Source organism: Sapajus apella, unplaced genomic scaffold (genome assembly GCF_009761245.1).
Source record: "Sapajus apella isolate SASKATOON/1434 unplaced genomic scaffold, GSC_monkey_1.0 scaffold18, whole genome shotgun sequence".
NCBI lineage: Eukaryota > Metazoa > Chordata > Mammalia > Primates > Cebidae > Sapajus > Sapajus apella.
The window spans coordinates 10,431,685-10,439,755 of NW_022436958.1; the positions used below are offsets into that span (position 1 = coordinate 10,431,685).

At 36.1% G+C, this 8,071-nt stretch overlaps 1 long non-coding RNA gene across 1 annotated transcript; it reads right to left on the reverse strand.

Annotated features, from left to right (window-relative positions):
* Positions 1 to 231: 231 nt before the first annotated feature.
* On the reverse strand, positions 232 to 7,697 carry LOC116556926. The gene is made up of 3 exons (XR_004271257.1): positions 7,685 to 7,697; positions 1,104 to 1,109; positions 232 to 347 (listed from the first exon to the last, which is right to left on the reverse strand). It is a non-coding gene; the product is annotated as an uncharacterized LOC116556926 (long non-coding RNA).
* Positions 7,698 to 8,071: the final 374 nt, after the last annotated feature.

Genomic DNA, 8,071 nt, shown 5'->3' on the forward strand with positions numbered 1-8,071 from the left:
TTTCCATTTACTTGGTAGATATTTCTTCATCCTTTTATTTTGAGCCAGTGGGTGTCACTGGATGTGAGATGGGTCTCCTGAAAAATCATACCATTAGATCTTGATTTTTTATTCAGCTTGCCAGTCTGTGCCTTTTAAATGGGGCATTTAGCCCATTTCCATTCAATACTAGAATTGATTTGTATGGATTTCATATTGTCATTGTATTGTTAGGGTGTTACTATGCAGACTTGTTTATATGGTTATTTATAGTGTCACTGGCCTGTGTATTTAAGCTTGTTTTTGTAGTGGCTCATAATGGTCTTTCCTTTCCATATTTAGTGCTCCTTTCAGGACCTCTTCTAAGGCTGGTTTGGGGGTAACAAATTCTCTCAGCATTTGCTTATTTGAAAAGGCTCTTATTTCTTGTTCATTTATGAAGTTTGGCTGGATACAAGATTCTTGGGTGAAAATTTTTTCTGTAATAATACTAAATGTAGGTCCCCAATATCTGTAGCTTGTAGGGTTTCTGCTGATAGATTCACTGTTAGCCTGATGGAGCTACCTTTGTAGTTGATCTGCTGCTTCTCTCTAGCTGACTTTAACATTTTTTTCTTTCCTTTTCACCTTACAGAATCTGATGATTCTGTGTCTTGGATGGTCTTCTTGTATAATATCTCATAGGGGTTCTCTGCATTTCCTGGATTTGAGTGTTGGCCTCTCCAGCAAGGTTGGGGACATTTTCATGTACTATATACAAAGATGTTTTCAAAGTGCTTGTTTACTCTTCATCTCTTTCAACGACATACATAATTCCACATTTCTCAGAACTATTGTTCATTCTCTTTTATTCTTTTTTCTTTATTTTTGTTTGACTGAGTTATTTCAGAGAGCCAATCTTCAAGCTCTGAGATTATTTCCTCAGCTTGGTGTATTATTCTGTTAATACTTGGGATTGCATTATGCAGCTCTTGAAATATGTTTTTCAGCTTTATTGATCAGTTTGGTTATTTTTTATAATGGCTATTTTGCCTATCACCTCCTGTCTTGTTATATTGCAATTCTAAGCTTCGTTGGATTGAGTTTTGATATTTTCCCGAATCTCAAGGGTCTTTGTTCCTAACCATATCCTGAATTCAATTTCTGTAATTTCAGCCATTTCAATCCAGTCAATAACTCTTGCTTGGAAATCAGTACAGTAATTTAGAGAAAAAAAAGGTGCTCTGGTTTTTTGAGTCATGAGAATTCTTGAAATGCTTCCTTCTCATTTGTTGATCTAATGTTTCTGCAATCTTTGAAGCTGCTGTCCTTTGGATGAATTTTTTGCCTTTTGTGTGTGTGTGTGGATACCCTTGGTGGTTTCATTATGGTATATGGTGGATTCAGTTGACTGGCTTCAATTCTCATCCACTCCTGGGTCTTGGAGAGTCCCCTCCAATTCCTGATGCCCATCTTTCTTTTGTTAAGTGTTGTAGTCTACTTGGATCCTTCAGGCAGAGGCTGCAATTGGCAGACAAGCCGTATCCTTCCCAGGTCAGCCCTATTCTGCTGTCCATGTGTTTCCTGGGGAAAACAGGGTTGCACCTGCTTGCAAAGTTCAGTCAGAAATGAGACTCCTGGGTTGGAAGCCTTAGTGGGTGTGGCCTGTCTGGCTAAGGGAGGCAGGGATGGATGCATTTCCCACCCGGCCACCTGGGTGTCTCCAAGGCAACAATAGGCCGTGCCCCTCAGCAAATCCAAGCAGAAGTAGGACTGCTGGGCCAGAAGCTCCAGCATATGTTGCCCACCTGGCTTTTGGTGGCAGTGGTGGGTGGGCTCATGCATCCTGCTGTCCTGGTGTTTTCCAGGACAACAGGAGGCTATGCCCTCCAGGTAAGTTCACACAAAATTGGAGCCGCTGGGTGGGAAGCTCTAGCAGGCATTGCCTGACTGGCTAGGAGTGAAGTGGGTGGGTGGAGTGGCTGGTTGAGTTTGGGCAGAAGCAGGGCTGCTGGAATGGAAGCTGGGGCCAAGCTCCATCCAGGCAAGGGGCATGGAGCAATTTTACTGCTCCCAGGCATCACAACTGCAACCTGTGTTGAGGCTGTGACACCAAGTGCTAGTCGCATCTGGAGCCTCACGGTGGGCATGGAGCAATCTTACTGTTCCCAGGCACTGCAACTGTGGCCTGTGTTGGGGCTATGGTGCCAAGTGCTGGTCTGTTCTGGAGCCCTGTGCTTATAGTGGTCCCCTTGGACTTGAGAATTAGCTCCATAAAACATCCAAGTGGCTGTCTGCCTCAGTGTAGAAGCATGGTGGGAGAATGCGGAAGCAGGGGTGGGCAGTGGGATTCTTCCATTTGGAATCTTGCGCAGGTTCCTGTGGAGAATGTGAAAACCCCTGGGGGCTTTCACTCACTCATCCTTTCCTATATTGAAAGGGTTCCACTGCCTCTGTACTGAGCCCAGACAGGCTGTGATCAGCTTGCCTTCTCTCTACTACCTCTGTTCTCTGGCTGCCTTGATGGATCCCAGTGTGGTTTCTCAGATGACTGACCTGCAGGGTCAGTGTTCACTAGCCCTTTCCTTTCCCCCCCATGAGAGATAAGCACATAAATTGCTTCCAGTCTGGCATCTTGGCCCCTTCCATCCACCATGTTAGCCTTTTCACCATTGCTAGAAACCAATAATATTTTCCTCCCTGGAGTACTTTGGACATGCTTGTCCCAAGATCTAGAACGGACTAGACTGTGCATGACTAGCTCCATCTTTACCTTGGTGTCATTTCGTCAAATAAGTTTTCATTGAATATTCTACTTTAATAGGGTTCCTCTATTATTCTCTCAGTCCTTATTCCCTTTACAGCATTTATTATAACTTAAAGGCACCTTGCATAGTTAACATTTTGATATATTTTCTTCATCAAATTTCTATCCATCAATTCACCTTATTTTTAGCTTTTATTGTGAAATAATCATAGATTTACAAGAAGTTGCAAAAATAGCCCTCGTCCGATGTGTTCTTTACCATTTTCTCCTAATGTTTACATCTTAGATTACTATAGTATAATATTAAAACCATGACATTGATATATAATGTTTGTGTAGTTCTATGCCATTTAATTACATGTAGAGAGTCATGCAACCACCACTGCTATCAAGATAGAGAACTAGTCCACCACCACAAGCATCTCCTTCACGATACCTCCCTTCCTTGGCACTTACCACGCCATCCTTCACTCTTGGCAACAGCTTATCTGTTTCCCACATCTATAATTTTAATCCACCTTATTTTTGGTTACTTAATTTTGGCATGTCTCCTCTACCAAAAATTAAGCTCCACAAAGATAGAGACATACCTGTCTTATTCACCATTTACCCTAACTTCTGAATTTTCTGGAATCCAAGTAGTCTATTATAAGATTATCTGGTAGATGTCCCTAATCCAATTTCAATGCACTATTTAAAAGCAGGGTTTAAAAAAAAATAAAGAAGAACTCTCAATCAAGGCAGTGTCCTGCCAAAATTTTAATAACAGCTCTTTTTATTAATAAATACTCTATTATTCACTAGCAATAGGCAGCAAACTTTATGTGACAATGCCAATCAAAGTACCAAAAAAAATGCATCATAAGTGAAACATAAAAGTTAAGGGGCAACTATATTAGTATGCAGAGAACCATAGGGCTTTATTTAAAAACCTACCATGTTACAGTGTTTTGGAAGTATTATTTGTTATAAAACTTGCACAGTTTGGGAATGGCTATGTAAAATTAACAGCTGGATGGAGTTATGGAATCATTTACCAACCAGTTGTGTCTCAAGAACAATTGCTCCAAATGCATTGACTTGATTTTAAAAGAGATGCTGACAACTTTGTGAAGACCTTGAAAAGCAATTTATTCAAAAAGAATTCTCTTAGGGCTGTATGTGATTTCTGTTTTTATTTTATCTGCCTTTTATTGACAGCATATTTTTGTTTCAATTGTTAACTTCAGAAATATTTAACATCCCTTAAAAAATGATTTGCATCACAGCAGCCTCTTTAACTGTTAAGACTTCATCTGTCCTGCTACATACTTATCTCTCGACATCATGTTTTGTGACAGAAATCAGGGCCATTTGAAATTGGAATGACTGTAACGTTATACACCATGAAGAATTGGAGAAAGATGCCAATTGTGCTTTACCAACCATTAATTCTATTCCTAGTCTACTCTGCATTTATAAAGCACCTGTTGACTTACCCTAAGGATCACTTGTAAATTCAAGTTGTCCAGGCATCTTTATTTTCCTCAGTAATCCTTGTAAAGATGCAGAAACTGAAGTCAAAATAAGCACTTGGGTTGTAAGCAACTTCCATTTATTTATAGCAAAACAGGATAAGAAAGTCCCAAACTAACTGGATAAAAAAAAAATATTCTCTTATTTAACTAGCAAGAAAGAAGTCAACCTATGAAAATATTTTGGGTATAAACAGGAATTTCCAAGAAAAAAGATGATAACATTTTCTTTTGCACATAGTTTTATTTATGCAATTTCAACAAATCTTGACATGCAAAGAAAAATTTTAACTTCTAATACTATGATAAGATCTATGATAAGAGTGTTAGCAAGTCGAACTCATCAGAACTTTATGAAAAGAGCTGAACTATAAAGAAGGGCTGTGTGTAAGCCATACCTTTAGAAGATATAAGGTGAACTTCATTGCCACCTATGAATCATTTATAATAAAAGCAAAAACATAAATTATGTATTAAACACCGTTAGGTAATATTGCTATTACCATTTTGTTTGAATACATGATTCAGTCTTAGGAAGATTTACAGGCCCTGTTACTCTGTTTCTTTCCAATATGTTTCCAATAAAATCTTATATTTGTTCTGATAATATATCTAGACAAATATCTAGAAGGATCTAAAGCAAAAGACAGATAAGTTAAAAAAATTACTAAAAAAGGAATGCTATATTTTTAGTTGTTTCAGGACTGACACATGACTCAAACGGAGAAATCAGTTTAGGCTTTCAAAAGGTTTTTCACCATTGCTTCTGTTGTGCATAATAATACACAAGTAAAAAGTTTCCAACAGCAGGAATGAATAATATAAAATGATTTTATTTGGTACTTTCAGACTGTAACTCATTGACTGACAGTCAAACTGAGTTTAATTTGAAATACTACAAAATGGGTTTCAGAGTTACCAAGATAGAAGTTGCAATTTCAAATCTAATATTTCTTAGTTAAATAATATTGGCCAAATTGTTGTTCCACTCCAAGTTAAGGTTTTCTTGTGAGAAAAATAGGAATATTAAATTCTGTTTTGTAGAAATGATTGTTTGGATTAATTGAGTATATGCATATTCACATATAATTGATGCTTAATAAAGTTTATTTGATTCTTCTCATTTTTTAAAAATTTTTGTTTTCTTCTCCGAATCCTTTACTAGAATCTCCATTTCTTTAATGTTAATACTTCATAGAATCTTGACTTAAGACTATTCTTTTGACAATCTCTATTTTCTTTCAGAAAATCTCATTTATTTCCATAATTTCCATAATTAGTAAAGTTCAAAGTCTCATCTCATTTCTCCCGACATTATGTCTCTTCTGACTTTATGTCTCCTTACTTTTAGCTACTATTTTTGAATGTCAGAAGCCACCTCAAAATGATCATATTCTAAAACACAATAATAATCAAATTATCACTGCCCAAACTCAATCTTCTCTCATTAGTCTATATCTCAGTTGTCAGTAGCGCCATTTTCTCTGTCAGCAAAAACAATTCAGAAACTCCTCTTTGTGTCCCCTTTAATGCATAATCTGTTTCTCTCAACCCTATCTCTGAGAAGGTTTTTTGTTCCTGTCTCTCATCCACATCACAATTTCCAATGCCACAGCCTAGGCCGTCCCATATCCATTCTACACACCCACTGAACCATTTATTATAAATGCCATATTTTTATTATTTTAACAATATCTCTCCATAATCTACAGAATGAAATTGAAATATAAATGACCCTAATGTGGCTAATCACCCATCTTTACTTTGTGAATGCCCTTCACACAGATACCATGTTTCCTCTTCTATTTTACTAAACAAATCATTTCCTTTTCTTTGAAAGTGATAAGCCCTTCGCATCCTTCCAAGATTAGCTTTAAATAAAGATGATTTTCTGTTGTGGAAAGCCTTGATGGCATCTTACATGCAAAGTTAGTTTCGTTCTCCTTTGTTCTCCAATAGCAGTTTTTGAAAATTTAGATTATTGCGCTTTGCCTATTGTACATATTTGTTTATGGGTTTATATAAATAATATATGCCTATATTTTCTCACCACAAAGTACTTGGACAGATCCTTAAAGATAGAGCCTTGGATTTTATTCACTTTAACTCACCTCTGTAAACTACACTTTGGAAAAATAAGAAGCACTCAATAAATGATGCTTATAAGTAAATTTTGTGGCATCCTCTCAGCCTGATATATGCAGAGATACAATAAATTTTTTCTTGACTTTAAATAAAATAATATAATATTAAGAAGGTTAGTTGCTTCTTATGGTGCATAGAATTTTATGTTCCATGTACCAATTTCCACTTATTTTTTAATATGTATTTAGAAACTAAAAATAAGTTATCAGTTTGTATTACCAATAGATAATTTATAAGTCTCAAACAATCTGGCATATTTCTCAGAACTGCATTTTAGAAATTTTCCAAAATAACCAATATATTTTAAGCAATTTTTCTTTGAAGAAATCCCTCAAAATGTGACAGAAAAACATTTTCCTTGTGGATTTTTATATACCTTTGTTTTTCAAATCAAACACTGTATTCAAGCAAAGCCTAACTTTGGAATCTTATATTAAGTAAAACAGAAAAATCCCAAGCTGCTACAGAGCTCCAAATGCTTAATCCCCCTTTCTGCAGCCCAGCTTCTCCCCATCTGCTGGTTTTCCAAAAGGAGCCTCAAAAAGCACCACTCTCGAAACAGGATGAATAGTGTTGCAACGCTCTGTTCTAAGAGACCACTATCCATAGCAGATGCTCAATGATTTCAGAACCAAGAAATTGGGTGAGCAAGGTAGGTGTTTTGAGTAGAACTGATTTGGTCATCAGTTAAATTTGCATCTCTACTATTTTTTATGCAAAGTCTTTCTCTGTGATATTACATCTTCAAATTTTCATCCCCACTTGTGCCAAGTGGCTGTCCAAAACCTTCAATTAGAATCTATATTAATCTAGTTTGTTTATGGGAAGATGAGTGGCCTGCAGACGCCCATAAATGCATTAGAACATGTCCTGGAATTTTTTATTTTTGTTATTTAAAAAATGCTAACATGGCTTTTATTTATGACCTTGATTTTATCTCAAATTTGGGCAGATGCTATCAGGACATGACAAACAGGGAGGATAATTTGTGTATTATCAAGGACAGAGGAACATTGGGAGTACTCAGAAAAAAATTGAAAAGTATCTATTACAAGTTATCTGCAGCTCTGAGAGGAAGAGAACATTTAAAACATTCTTTTTGGATATGGATTTTTATTTTATGGGTTAATACTGCAATATTTTATAATGATTTTTTCTTTTTAAATATAGATTTCAGAATTCTCTTTATTCTTTTTTATTTTTAACAAATAATATTTGTTCTGATTGAGGCACTGTTCTGACACCTAGCAGCACAGGGTGAACAAACAAAATCTCTAGCTACACCGAGCTTAGATTTCACTGGTGGTAACAGACAACAATTGAGATAAATAGGTAAAATATAGAGATTTTCTTATTAGTAATAACTGCTACTTATAAATTGATACCAATATAATCACTAAAGATTTTTTTGTATTTCCCATCTTTAACCTAAAACATTTAATAAGCTTTCAGTGAATTTTTCTTGCTCTTTTATTTTCCAAATACTTTAGGCTTTTACTTCATGTTCCTTACTTTTAACTGATTTTTCAACCCCTGCACCCTATTCTTTCCTAACAATTTCTCTCTCTAAATGATTTGTGTTCCACTGGCAGCTCTGTGCTAAAGAAAGTGATATATCCTGATGAAGCCATTAAGCACTGTACTGTGGACGTTAAGAGGATGATATAGGCATGATTTCAATCATGCA